This window comes from Dendropsophus ebraccatus, chromosome 3 (genome assembly GCF_027789765.1).
Source record: "Dendropsophus ebraccatus isolate aDenEbr1 chromosome 3, aDenEbr1.pat, whole genome shotgun sequence".
In the NCBI taxonomy this organism is placed as follows: Eukaryota; Metazoa; Chordata; class Amphibia; order Anura; family Hylidae; genus Dendropsophus; species Dendropsophus ebraccatus.
In genome coordinates this window covers 158,271,554-158,286,160 of record NC_091456.1, presented here as the reverse complement: position 1 = coordinate 158,286,160, position 14,607 = coordinate 158,271,554, and positions in this window count along the sequence as shown.

Here is a 14,607-nt window from a genome sequence, read left to right as displayed (position 1 = left end):
GTTTATCTGTTCACATTATAAATCCCAAATTCTCCTATCTGTATGTTTTGGAGGAAAACTGAGTATTTGAAGTAAACGCAGAAAACAGGGAGATCATACAAATTCCTTGCGGATGCTGTCCTTGGTGGGATGTGAATCCAGGACCCCAAAGCTGCCATGCTTTACTGTCCATCAACTGTCAGGAGCAGGGCTGCACTCTAACCCTGATAATTAACCCTTTAGAAGCTGCCTTCATGGCAACCGCACAGCTATTACCACCTAAAATAAGAAATGGGCCAATTCTGTCAGTAAGCTCCTCACTTATCTTTGTGTTTGCCAAATGCCATGATTTCCCATGCTACTCCCTGACATATTAAGGCTATGTTCACACTACCTAAAACTATGGCTGCAGTTCTCGCCGCTGAACTACGGCCGTAGTTTTGCGGGTTGTAACATAGTCTTATGTTCAGTGGGATCCCGGCCGGAGCGTACACACATCGTATGCGCTTCGGCCAGGATCCCATGCAGCGCCGGATAAAATTGACATGTCAGTGAATTCAGTGAATTCCGGCTGCAGAAAGACCTGTCAGCTCTGACGCTGATGCGCCCACATCAAAGCTCCGTGGCCCGGAAAGATCACCCGGCCGGTACTTAAGTACCGGCCGGGATGATCCGGGCTAAGACCGGCCGTTCCTTGACCCGGCCGGTGGTCACGGAACGGCCGGATGTTCACAGCGTGTGAACAGAGCCTAAATCAGTTATAGTTTTATAGCTTGCAGTTTTGGCAGACGCTGTCTGTTACTGAACTGTATGAGACATAGAACTTGCATTTCATCGCCTAACCTATGGAGCCCTTGTAGTTGTGATTCACCTACACATGTTGACTTTGAGGTCACTGTCCTCTTCTCATAGGTCTGCAAACAACTCTTGTATAATGTAGTTATACATATAAATCCAGTGGTGTTACTAGGTCTGAGCATCAGAGGCACATGCCTCTGTGTAAAAAAACTTTTTTTTATTTAAATAAGAACACACCCACACTCCTTGTTGACCATTTTACTAAACCAAAAACTCCACTGTTCATTGGAGTAGTCCACTGAATCGGTGTAATCCTCAGGATACCTGTATCTGAAAAACAAAAAGAGAAACACACAAAAAAGGCAGGGCCAGAACAATCATCACAGGTGTTCTGCTCCTTACAGTATGTAGACAGCTGTTTACAGTCTTGCATTCAAGGGGTTAAGTGAGAATGCATTGCATCCCTACTTAACACTTTGGATGCCATACAGAACAGTTTGGCCCCTAGTGGGTTAGGCGAGGATTCCAGCATGGTTACACAGCAATAACCAGTAGATTAACACCACCCCCCACCCCAATTCTGGCTACAGGGTCTTACTACTTTCTTAGATGTTTACAGATAACTATCAATACTTTTAACAGTGTTTCCGATGGAACAGGATTCAGTTGATGAAGAAATACATCTATAGACACAGGAATTCTAAAGTTTCTGCAGCATTTCCACTGAAAAGCACAGTGATAGATCTCTGCTGTTCTGAGGGTACGTGACATACAGGGGCACAGGAAATGTATGCAAAACTCATGTCAGGATGAGAGCGGCCTCTTATCTGAAAGTATCAGAGAAGAATTTGCATTTAGCAGCCAGGAAGCTATGCACTTGGACTTTACAATGATCAGAAGCTTCAATTGTCATGACAATTCTTTGGGTGGACGGCGGAATCCGTCTGAGCATAGAATGGACCCTATGTAACGGGCTGAACTTCAAGTGGGAGCACAACGGAAAGCGCTAGAAGTTATCCGCATGATTTCCATAGTGTGCCTATACCCTCAGGGTATGCTAACCTTTGAACAGGATCATTTCATTATTTCCCCTATTGCTATCGTTTTTTTTAATGATTGCGCTTTTCTGTGAATGTTTCATTTGAAACCCTTAGAAACAAGACGTATTCGGTCTGATCACTCTTCATGTTTTCTTAAAAAATTTAACAGATCTTACAAATTCTGCCTGGGGTATGAGAAATTATGATCACAACTGTATCTCAGAAAAAATGGAAGTCATAAGCATTAATTATCTGGTGGTAGAAAACTTGGTGGTCTCCTGGGTCTTGCACAGTTGTAAGAAGTCCCATTATATTACATAATTTCAGCTTTTTTGAATTCCTGCTTTGAAAACTTCTGTGCTTTCATGAACATACTTAGCGTTAGAAACTTTTGACTTGCTGTTTCTGTTTTTTTCCAATACTAATTTGTTCTTAGTGTACCTCTAGGTTTATAAAACCTCTCATATATTGTAGACATATCAGAGATTTTGATCTGTGAGGGTCCTGGAGCCAAGCAGAGCTTAAAGGGGCATGGTTGTTAGTTCAATAACTGATGTCAATTATGTCTCCCTCCCTATACACAAGAACATTTGGCACGACTCTTGCTGCTGTTTATCTCTCTCTTAACAAAAGGGTTGGCCGTGATTTTCCGTCACGGCCAACAACCTATCACCACAGACACCATCTGTCGGTGGTTGTTTTGGATGCCCCCACATCGGATGGTTCAGCCGTCTAAAGTTTAAGATGTATGGGGACCTTTAGCTTCAGCAGTTGATGGGGGGCTCAGAACTGCCACCCAACAAAAGGGAGGTGTCTGATGTTTGCATATTACTGTGTGTGTCTTTGGACCTAATGTCAAATTTTGATGGCTGCATTAGGCTTGACATTAGGTCCACAGCGATTTCCAAACACAGTAACATAAGTAACCAGTGGCGTAGCATGGGGAAGGCCTAGGAGGCAGTTTCCCTAGTTGCAAAATTCTAAGGGGCACAAAGTCTGGTGATGCATTCCTACCTACTGGAGGCCTCTACCTAATTTATTTATTTTATTTTATTTTTTTTGGGGGGGGGGGAGTAATTGGTAGCAATTACCTAGTGGAGGAATTATCTACCTATCGGGAGGGGGATCCACCTAATGGGGGATTTTATAACTAAGGGGGACATCTTTGTCATGGGGTGGGGGACTATCTACTAAGGGCATCTACTTATTGGGGCAGTTATCTAATGAGGGAATTATCTACCTACTGAGGACATCTAATGCTGTGGGGGAAATTACCTAGAGTACGTACTGGGGGCATGTACCTAATGGGGAGACATTACCTACCTACTAGGGGCAAATACCCAATAGGGGGGCATTATCTACTGAGGTCTTATATTTACAGGCCCAGATGTTAGGAACCCATTCTACACACCAGGGAGGAGTAAAGGCATACATAGGGAAAAGCAATCTACAACCTGCTCTCTCTTTTTTTCAGATAGCACTTACTCTTACAGTGAATTTAAAGCAACACCTGAAAACATTGTGTAGAGCACATAAAGGACTCAATGTATTTTTTATAAAGTGTTTGGAGGTATATTTCAGTGATTTTCAACCAGTGCGATTTTCAACACATGGTCGGGTGTGCTGCGGGGAAAGTTCCCCAAACTATGTTGCCCCTATGAAACAGGAGAAAACAATGGGGGAGAGAAACCTGGGGATGGGGGAGAAACAGGGGAGAGAAGCAGGGGGGAGAGAAACATAGGGATGGGGGAGAGAAACAGAGGAGATAAGCAGGGGGGAGAGAAGTTTGTTGGAGAGAAGCATGGGGGAGAGAGGCACAGGAGAGAAGCATGGGGGAGAGAAGTATGGTGGAGAGAAGTATGGTGAAGAGAAGCACAAGAGAGAAGCATGGGGGGGAGAGAAGCACAGGAGAGAAGCATGGGGGAGAGAAACAGCGGAGAGAAGCAGGGGGAGAGAAGTTTGGTGTAGAGAAGCAGGGGTTACAGAAGTATGGTGGAGAGCAGCACAGGAGAGAAGCACGGGGGAGAGAAGCACAGGAGAGAAGCACAGGAGAGAAGCAGGGGGGGGAGAAGTATGGTGGAGAGAAGCACAGGAGAGAAGCATAGGGAGAGAAGCACAGGAGAGAAGCACAGGGGGGAGAAGAAAACAGGCCCAGGTTTCACACTGAGTGAGTATAAATACATTTAGAATCTATATTATTAACTATATGTATAATATGTACTGTTTTAGTGTCATTTTGTGCCATTTTGGTTGGTGGTGTGCCCCGGGATTTTTTAAGTATAAAAAGTGTGCCGCGGCTCAAAAAAGGTTGAAAATCACTGGTATATTTAGATAGCCCTGAAATGTCAACATTGGCTAAAAATTCTGCCAAATTATGGAGTGAACATGCCAATGAGTATTATTTTCCATTGGTGAGGGAAATATGTGGATGCTAAAACAAGTAGCTATCTGTGCTGTAGTACTTATTCCAAGACTTTTTGCCCTTGGGTGGCAAAGATAATTCTTTCCAGCTGTAACCATGTCTGTAAAATCCCAGATCTTGCCTTATCTCTTCATCATCATCTTCAAGAGAAATTACCCCCCACCCATCTGCTGTAATGTCTGTTTGATAAATGCATTTGCCTGAAAATTAAAAATAAAAATCACAAAGACAGTTTTATATTTAGATCAGAGTTTACTATGGGTAAGATAAAAAGATAGGCTTCCAGACATACAGCCCTTACCTGTATATCAGCAATTCTGTCTTTGACAGGGCAGCCCTATGAGCAACGACACAAAGCTGCAGAGCCTAGGGCACACTTGTTTCTGTGGTTTTCTCACAATAATGCGTTCCATAATATCACTGGAAAAAGTAATTTATTACAGCATAATCTTTATGTCAGATGTGAAATTTACCAGAAATGACCAACAAAAAGGTGTATGGCAGGGGTGCCCTCCAGCTGATACAATTCCCATCATAGCCAAAGGGTGCCCAAGCATTATGGCTATTGTGCTCTTAAAATGGCTGGAGGGCTGGAGCAGCCGGGTGCTCACGGTTAATGGCGGGCAGCTGCGATCATGCGTTCACCTGCAGTTAACCCCTTTAGTGGATTTAACTGTCAGTGACATAGCATTGACCAGTGTATGCAATCTAGCGATTGCATGTAATAGTCCCCTAGAGGCACTTATAAAGTGTAAAGAAAAAAAAAGTAAAAAAAATATGACATAGCCCCTCCTCCAGTAAAAGTTTAAATAGCCCTCTTTCTCATTTTATATATAAAACACATAAAACAAATAAACACATTATATATTGTGGTACCAAGGAAAACTAAAAATGGTGGCACAAAAAAATAAGACCTCAAATGGTCCTGTAGGTTTAAAAATAAAAGCACTAAGGCAAGGAGGAAAAAACTAAAATGCAAAAAAGAAAATTGGTGCGGTCCTTAAAGGGAACCTGTCACCCCCCGTGCCGGGGTGACAGGCTCCCGACCCCCCGTTAGAGACCCCTATACTTACCTCATCCCGCCGGGTCCCGCTTCTGGATTCGGTCGGGTCCCGGAGATCTCAGCCGCTGCAGCCCGGCGCGCGCGCTGAGAGATGAGTCCAACACCCATAGAGAATGACAGGAGAGTCCAGCGCTCCGTCATTCTCTATGAGCGTTGGACTCATCTGTCAGCGCGCGCGCCGGGCTGCAGCGGCTGAGATCTCCGGGACCCGACCGAATCCAGAAGCGGGACCCGGCGGGATGAGGTAAGTATAGGGGTCTCTAACGGGGGGTCGGGAGCCTGTCACCCCGGCACGGGGGGTGACAGGTTCCCTTTAAGGAGATGATGATAATAATAATAATAATAATAACTAGATTTGCATTTCCAGGGAAATACATAGTGCTTGAAAAGAGCGCCCCTTTACATGTGAATTCCTTTTAACTTTAATCCTGGGTGCCGTCCCTTTAAGAGCGACTTGGGTCCCATCCCTTTAAGAGCAACTTAATGTGTAATGTGTGTTATTCTGTGAATAATTTTTTACCGCCGCACTACCCCTTTAACTCCCGTCCCTTTAAGAGCAACATGGGTCCCTTTAGGAGCGACCTGGGTCGCTTTAAGAGCGACATGGGTCCCTTTGCTCTTAAAGGGACCCAGGTCGCTCTTAACGGAACCCAGGTTGCTCTAAAAGAGACCCATTGCGCTCTTAAAGGGACCCAGGTAGCTCTTAAAGGGACCCAGGTCGCTCTTAATGGGACCCATTTCGCTCTTAAAGGGACCCATTTCGCTCTTAAAGGGACCCAGATCACTCTTATAGAGACCCAGGACGCTCTTAAAGGGATCCAGATAGCTCTTAAAGGGACCAATTTCACTCTTAAAGGGACCCAGGTCGCACTTAAAGGGACCCAGGTTGCTCTTAAAGGGACATATTTCGCTCTTAAAGGGACATATTTCACTCTTAAAGGTACCCAGGTCGCTCTTAAAGGGACCCATTTTGCTCTTAAAGGCACATATTTCGCTCTTAAAGGGACCCAGGTCGCTCTTAAAGGGACCCATTTCGCTCTTAAAGGGACCCAGATCACTCTTATAGAGACCCAGGACGCTCTTAAAGGGATCCAGATAGCTCTTAAAGGGACCAATTTCACTCTTAAAGGGACCCAGGTCGCACTTAAAGGGACCCAGGTTGCTCTTAAAGGGACATATTTCGCTCTTAAAGGGACATATTTCACTCTTAAATAGAGAGACCCTGGTCGCTCTTAAAGGGAAATATTTCGCTCTTAAAGGGCCCCAGGTCGCTCTTAGAGGGACCCAGGTCGCTCTTAAAGGGCCCCAGGTCGCTCTTAAAAGGACCCATTTCGCTCTTAAAGGGACCCAGGTAGCTTTTAAAGGGACCCATTTCGCTCCTAAGGGGACCTATTTCACTCTTAAAGGAACCCAGGTCGCTCTTAAAGGGACCCATTTCGCTATTAAAGGGACCCAGGTCGCTCTTAAAGGGACCCAGGTTGCTCTTAAAGGGACCCAGGTTGCTCTTAAAGGGACCCAGGTCGCTCTTAAAAGGACCCATTTTGCTCCTAAAGGGACATATTTCGCTCTTAAAGGGACCCAGGTAGCTCATAAAGGGACCCAGGTCGCTCTTAAAGGGATCCAGGTCCCTCTCAAAGGGACCCATTTCGCTCTTAAAGGTACCCAGGTCGCTCTTAAAGGGACACAGTTCGCTCTTAAATGGACCCAGCTCGCTCGTAAAGGGACCCAGGTCGCTCTTAAAGGGACCCAGGTCGCTCTTAAAGGGACCCAGGTCGCTCTTAAAGGGACCCAGGTCGCTCTTAAAAGGACCAATTTGACGCTTAAAGGGACCCATTTCGCTCTTAAATGGACCCAGGTCGCTCTTAAAGGGTCCCAGGTCAATCTTAAAAGGACCCATTTTGCTCTTAAAGGGACCCATTTCGCTCTTAAAGGGACCCAGGTCGCTCTTAAAAGGACCCATTTCGCTCTTAAAGGGACATATTTTGCTCTTAAAGGGACCCAGGTCGCTCTTAAAGGGACCCCTTTCGCTCTTAAAGGGACCCAGGTCACTCTTAAAGGGACCCAGGTCGCTCTTAAAGGGACCCATTTCGCTCTTAAAGGGACCCATTTCGCTCTTAAAGGGACCCAGGTCGCTCTTAAATGGACCCATTTCACTCTTTAAGGGACCCAGATCACTCTTAAAAGGGACCCAGGTTGCTCTTAAAGGGACATATTTCGCTCTTAAAGGGACATATTTCACTCTTAAATAGAGGGACCCTGGTCGCTCTTAAAGGGAAATATTTCGCTCTTAAAGGGCCCCAGGTCGCTCTTAGAGGGACCCAGGTCGCTCTTAAAGGGCCCCAGGTCGCTCTTAAAAGGACCCATTTCGCTCTTAAAGGGACCCAGGTAGCTTTTAAAGGGACCCATTTCGCTCCTAAGGGGACCTATTTCACTCTTAAAGGAACCCAGGTCGCTCTTAAAGGGACCCATTTCGCTATTAAAGGGACCCAGGTCGCTCTTAAAGGGACCCAGGTTGCTCTTAAAGGGACCCAGGTTGCTCTTAAAGGGACCCAGGTCGCTCTTAAAAGGACCCATTTTGCTCCTAAAGGGACATATTTCGCTCTTAAAGGGACCCAGGTAGCTCATAAAGGGACCCAGGTCGCTCTTAAAGGGATCCAGGTCCCTCTCAAAGGGACCCATTTCGCTCTTAAAGGTACCCAGGTCGCTCTTAAAGGGACACAGTTCGCTCTTAAATGGACCCAGCTCGCTCGTAAAGGGACCCAGGTCGCTCTTAAAGGGACCCAGGTCGCTCTTAAATGGACCCAGGTCGCTCTTAAAGGGACCCAGGTCGCTCTTAAAAGGACCAATTTGACGCTTAAAGGGACCCATTTCGCTCTTAAATGGACCCAGGTCACTCTTAAAGGGTCCCAGGTCAATCTTAAAAGGACCCATTTTGCTCTTAAAGGGACCCATTTCGCTCTTAAAGGGACCCAGGTCGCTCTTAAAAGGACCCATTTCGCTCTTAAAGGGACATATTTTGCTCTTAAAGGGACCCAGGTCGCTCTTAAAGGGACCCCTTTCGCTCTTAAAGGGACCCAGGTCACTCTTAAAGGGACCCAGGTCGCTCTTAAAGGGACCCATTTCGCTCTTAAAGGGACCCATTTCGCTCTTAAAGGGACCCAGGTCGCTCTTAAATGGACCCATTTCACTCTTTAAGGGACCCAGATCACTCTTAAAAGGGACCCAGGTTGCTATTAAAGGGACCCAGATCGCTCTTAAAGGGACCCAGGTCGCTCTTAAAGGGACCTAGGTCGCTCTTAAAGGGACCAATTTCACTCTTAAAGGGACCAATTTCACTCTTAAAGGGATCCAGGTCGCTTATAAAGTGACCCAGGTTGCTCTTTAAGGGACCCAGGTCGCTCTTAAAGGGACCCAGGTCGCTCTAGCAACATGGGTCTCTTTAAGAGCGACATGGGTCCCATACCTTTTGGAGTGACTTGGGTCCCTTTAAGAGCAACATGCGTCCCATCCGTTTAAAGGGACTAGGGTCCCGTCCCTTTAAGAGCGACTTGGATCCCGTCCCTTTAAGAGCGACTTGGGTCCCGCCCCTTTAAGAGCGACTTGGGTCCCTTTAAGAACGACTTGGGTCCCTGTAAGAGCGACATGGCTCCCGTCCCTTTAAGAGCGACTTGGGTCCCTCTTAGAGCGACTTGCGTTCCTTTAAGGGCGACCTGGGTCCCTTTAAGAGTGATCTGGGTACTTATAATGGTAAAGATCATTGCTTGGTTACCATGACAATCTTACTCATGTCAGTGAAACAAAATCATTAAAGGGGTTGGCCACTTTATAGTAAAATTGCTTAGTGTACAGTATTAGTAAGTGTACTCACTGTATATACTGACAGCAGCTCCCTGTGTACCTCATAGAGCTAATATCACACTTCCCTCCTCCAGGCTGGGCTGCCCTGCTCTGTGGTGTTTCTGTCCATAAGATTGCTTACATGGAGAAGCATGTGACCATGCCCCGCCCCCCAGTGTCCACCACACAGCCTGTGTATGTCTATGGAGAACACAGTGGACAGGGCCTGGTCACATGCTCCTCCATGTCAGCCATTTTATGGACAGAAACAAAACAGAGCAGGGCAGCACAGCCTGGTGAAGAGGAGTGTGATTTTAGCTCTATGAGGTACACAGGAAGCTGCTGTCAGTATATACAGTGAGTACACTTACTAATATTTTGTACTAACCTATTTTGCTATAAAGTAGCCAACCCCTTTAAGGACCTTCCATATGTATGTTAAGTCCACTGGGCCCCCTCAGTCCCCACAGGTGCAACCGGAGGAGAAGGCGGCTGCCAAGGAACACAAGTGTGAACAAGGTGTTACTACTCGCCATTGCACCAGCAGGTAAAATGGGAGAAAGAGGAGGTACTTTTAATATATGCACAGGTGCTGTTGTCCCCTGTTGTCACTTGCTTTGCAGGGTTGGCGGTCGCTGACTGACACAGTGTTGATTAAGTGTAGGGACTCATGTGGGCCATGGGACCTGCACGTGGTACATGAGGCAATATGGTTTGATCAAATTATATACCAACATTCTGGCGTTGGTTTTTAAATGCAGACGAGAGGCATTAGTGTCAGCCATAGGTGTGAGGTTGCAGCAGCTCCTTTCTTTCTATGTTCGTATTATATAATACAGTACTATAGACAGCAGATGGAAGGAGAAAGGGGTTAGTAAAGCACTGAATTTTAAAGGTGATATATGTGCAGAAATGATGTGCAGCAGGATTATAGCAAGGCATAAGCTGGGAATTGTGGCTTCTTATCATGACAGCTTTTGGAGTATGGTAGGAAACCAGAATGCCCAAAGGATACCCAAACATGGGGAGCACATACAAACACCTTTCAGATGCTTCATTGCAGGGCTACAATAATAACCACTGAGTCACCATGCCCATTTAGGCACTGCGCAAAGTCTCTGGCCTGCACAGCATTAGCTAAGCCCTGCCTCCCCTTCCTGCGTTCCATACTGGTCTCTCTGCTGATAGAGATGGAATTTCCTTAACAACAGGCAATGGAAGGCAGCTCGCAGGGAAGTGAGACACCTAGTGGCCAAGTCTTTAGAGCTTTAAAAAAAAAAAAAAAAAAAAAAAAAAAAAAAGCATTTAGATATATGCTTCACAGCAAGCCCAATGACATGAATGGAAAATGGTTCTGGGCATACTGTGACTTTTGGAGAGGTCGTTCCACGGGGATGAAGCTGAGCTGTCAGCTGCAGCTATTATCTGTTCTATTTACTGGTGTCACTTTTCCCTGTAAGGCTGTACAGATCATATTACAGCAGAACAGGATATTTTAGTTTAATTTCAGGTGTAGTGGTGAAAGTATAAACTGTGTGTGCAAGCGTCATGCGGGTCAGAGGAGGTGCAGGTGCACCCACACTGTCCGGTCCAGACGCCGACATGATGGAAGAGGGCAGACTTGCCCTTACATCAGGAATGGTACAGAGCAGATATTGTAAATGAACATATTGCCCAATATGGAGATAATAAGTACACACTATTGGGTTACCATCCCTGGAAGGTATGGAGTCCTATGATACTCTTAAAGGGACCTCGGACACCAACAACCTGAGGACTCCATGACGATATGTATGTATTACCAATAGGAATTTATTGATTTATCCATCTTTTTGTGTTTGCACCTGTGTTTACTTGCTCTTTCATTAACACTGCTGACACGTTTTGTATTATGAGAGCACTATACCAGCTTATATATAATATTGTACTGGGACCGCGGATACATAGCATACTATCACTAAATGGATATTTATGTTTATATCACATTGTTTCTCACATGTTTAGTATCTGAGAGTGTAATTATGTAATCACTTGTATATTGGACCCACACACATAGAGACTGAGATTTTGAAGTGTATTGTATCACTGTATTGTACACTTACAGCCCAAATGTTGCACTGGTGGTGAAGTTACTTTGGAAACGCTGTCTACTACTGCTTCTTTGGATAGTCATACACACCTGGGTTTGGTTCAGTGAGATTAGCACCCATCTACTATTGTCTTTGGTATTGCTAGGATCTGTATTGATTGTGTACTCCCTGGTTAGCTGTTTTGCCTGACTTATTGCATACAATGAAGCCTGTTGCCTGCAAGTTAGATACAGCCATCGGTGGGGGTCTCAGCACCAAACCCCTGATTGATCAGAACCTCTGAAACGTCAGTGTGACATACCAGAGAAAATGGGGGGGTCCAGCAGCACCAATAGATCGGTAGGTATTTATGTAGATCAGGAGGATGCATGTTGGGGGCGTACAATCCCATAACAGTGAACAATAACATAGAGAAATTCCAAAGTCCGACAGCGTCCACGGTGAAAGAAATCCAATTTTATTCAGCCAAGTGCCGTGCACACATCAGTGTGGCATGTCAAAAGTTTTTCTTTATACCGTGTTCCCAAAAATAATGCAGTGTCTTATAATAATTTTTGCTCCCAAAGATGCACTAGGTCTTATTTTCAGGAGACTGTAACTATCGACCACAGCAGTTCCTGGACAGTACTTGTACAGCAGGGATGGTATTGCAGCTTCAGGCCACCAGGGGGAGCTTACCACAGCACATTTGTACAGCACAGCAGGGACAGAGCGCACAGTATGGTGGCTTCTGGCCACCAGGGGGAGCTCACCACAGCATACTTGTACAGCACAGCATGGACAGTATAAGGTATGGCAACAGGCGACGGGATAACATTAGACTGTGTTCTAGGGGACAAAGGTAATGGTGGTAGGCAACGGGTCTTTTCATGCCTTGCCAGCACATTTACAAGTGACAGCCATGGAAGAGATGATCAGGGTTGGCGGCAGGCGAGGGTCTTAATGCCCTGCATGCAGCTGCTCTGCAATGGACGGTTAAGGTATGGGACATCACAGCTACATGCCCTGGTGTTCTGTTCGATGGGCATGCTTTCAAACAAAAACTTTGCTAGGTCTTACTTTCGGGGGAGGCCTTGTATATAGCAACTCAGCAAAAACTCTACTAGGTCTTATTTTCAGGGGATGTCCTATTTTCAGGGAAACAGGGTAGTTCTAAATTGACGCATGCACACTATGATAGGAATTTATCAAGGGCTTTGGGCCTATTTTTAGGTGAATAATTGGATTTTTCACCCATTTTAGGTCTAAGTTCTATATATAAACCAGTATTCGACGGGCGAATATTTTTTAGATGTGACTTTTTCTTAATCTGCCTGTTTTGAGTATTCACCCAAAAGTTTGCATAATCAGGGATTAGCGCCCAATTTATCATTTGCGACTCTTTAAAAAGTCGCGCAAACAGGTGCAGGCCTACGTCTGATCAATACCAGGTGAATATGCTTGTGCAATTTTTTGCATTTTTGCGACTTTTTACTTACATACATTCACTATGGCAGTGCTACATTTTAATAAATCAGTCACAAGTTATTGGAACAAAATATACACCAATCCCCATTAGAATAGTTGCACACATTAGACTCCATAGTAAATGTCCCCTATGTGTTCAGTGCTATACCAATCAATATTTCACAATTCAGTGGCACACCAAGTTCCTTTGCAGTGGGTTACTTTCATACACAGAATGTTCAATTTATTCACATAATGTTCAAGCTGTCATTCATCTGGCTCTGCACATAATCCTCGTGGGAGCATTGAGGTACAATAAGAAAATCCAATATCCAATAATTCAAGTAATCCACTTATACCTGGTAAATGATACCAATATGAACCCATTGGTCATCGTAACCTTTATTAACTCAGTATGAAGCTAATAAAATCAAGTTCAGATTGGAAAGGAGGGGAGGATTTTTGCCCAAACCTCAGTGTCCCTGTAGTGTGTCCGTATTCAGTATAGTCACTATAGCCCAGCTAGTTCGGGGAATGACAGTTTGAACATTATGAGAATAAAACTATCCAATTACAAAGGAACTCTGTGTGCCATTGAATTTTGGAATAAAAGTTTTTCTTTAGTAAAAGAATCTGTCAGCTCTGTACCAGGTATGGAGTGGCATATCCTGGGAGATAGGTGCTAGGGGGATAATGTAAACTATACCTTTAATTTTGCTGACTGCTGTTTGTAAAGTCAAAGGCAAACCGGTGGTGCTTGTAACTGCTGGAGTCGTGGATCCGCTTTACTACCTCTAGCGATGACGTAAGCCGCACCAGGGAGCCGATTCTAAGGGGCCGCTGGTCTTTACCACTGCCCACAGCAAGGCTGGATGGACTTACCCACCCCCACGTCGCTACCCCTTGCTTGGCTTGCCAACGGTCGGTGGGCGAGATGCAGCTGAAGACTGGTAGGCAGGCAGGAACACTGCAAGACTCACGGCTGGAACCAGAATAGCAGTCACAGGCAGAAACCACAGATAGCAGGAGTCATGGAAATCACTGAGAGCTGGGACCACAGACTTAGGAAGCATGCAGAGGCTCCAGAACCTGGGACAGGAGGAAGAAGGAATTTATAGGGAGCTGATAGGGTGCACAGACCAATTAAAGGTGTACTGCCTCTTTAAATTTCAGAGGAACGGGGTAGTGCGTCCCAGGGGTGGGAGCACGCAAGCTGACAGTGGGGACGCCAAGGACAGAAAGCAGAAGCGGAGCCACGTGAGGCTCCCTATGGGCTGAAGAGGCAGTGGTGCCGGAACCCCTGCACGTGGAAGCCGACAACCGCCGGTGACTGAGAGTGGGAGGAGCTGCAGCCGAGAGCACGGACCGCCACCACGGCTGTGACAGTGTTGAGTTGCAGCAACATGCCTCCCCATTCATTACTTTTATTGTCATACAGGGCTGCCAGCCGACCCTGAATATCAGTCATGCAGGGCAAGGTGGTGTGCCGCTACATGTCAGCACCACCAGTTTATTCAGCTGATATCAAAATAGGCCCTTCACAAACAGTGCTGGGGTATGTATAATCTGATCCCCCTAGCACCTGTGAATATGTGCTTTAACCCCTCACTGTCCGCAGCCCCGCCGCCGCATCAGCCCATCCTCGGCCGCATCCAGCAGCCCGCATCCCCCATCCCCGGCCGCATCCCCCATCCCCGGCCGCATCCCCCCATCCCCGGCCGCATCAGCCCATCCTCCGCCGCATCCAGCAGCCCGCATCCCCGGCCGCATCCTGCAGCCCGCCGCCGAGAGCATACAGTACCTGCTCGGAGGCTGTTGGCTCTGGTCCCGCTAATGAGCATGACCGGAGCCGGGGCGGGGCTGCGGACAGCAAGGGGTTAAAGCCCGCTGCGAATATGTACTATCATCGGGGTGAATAGTACCGGATCCGGA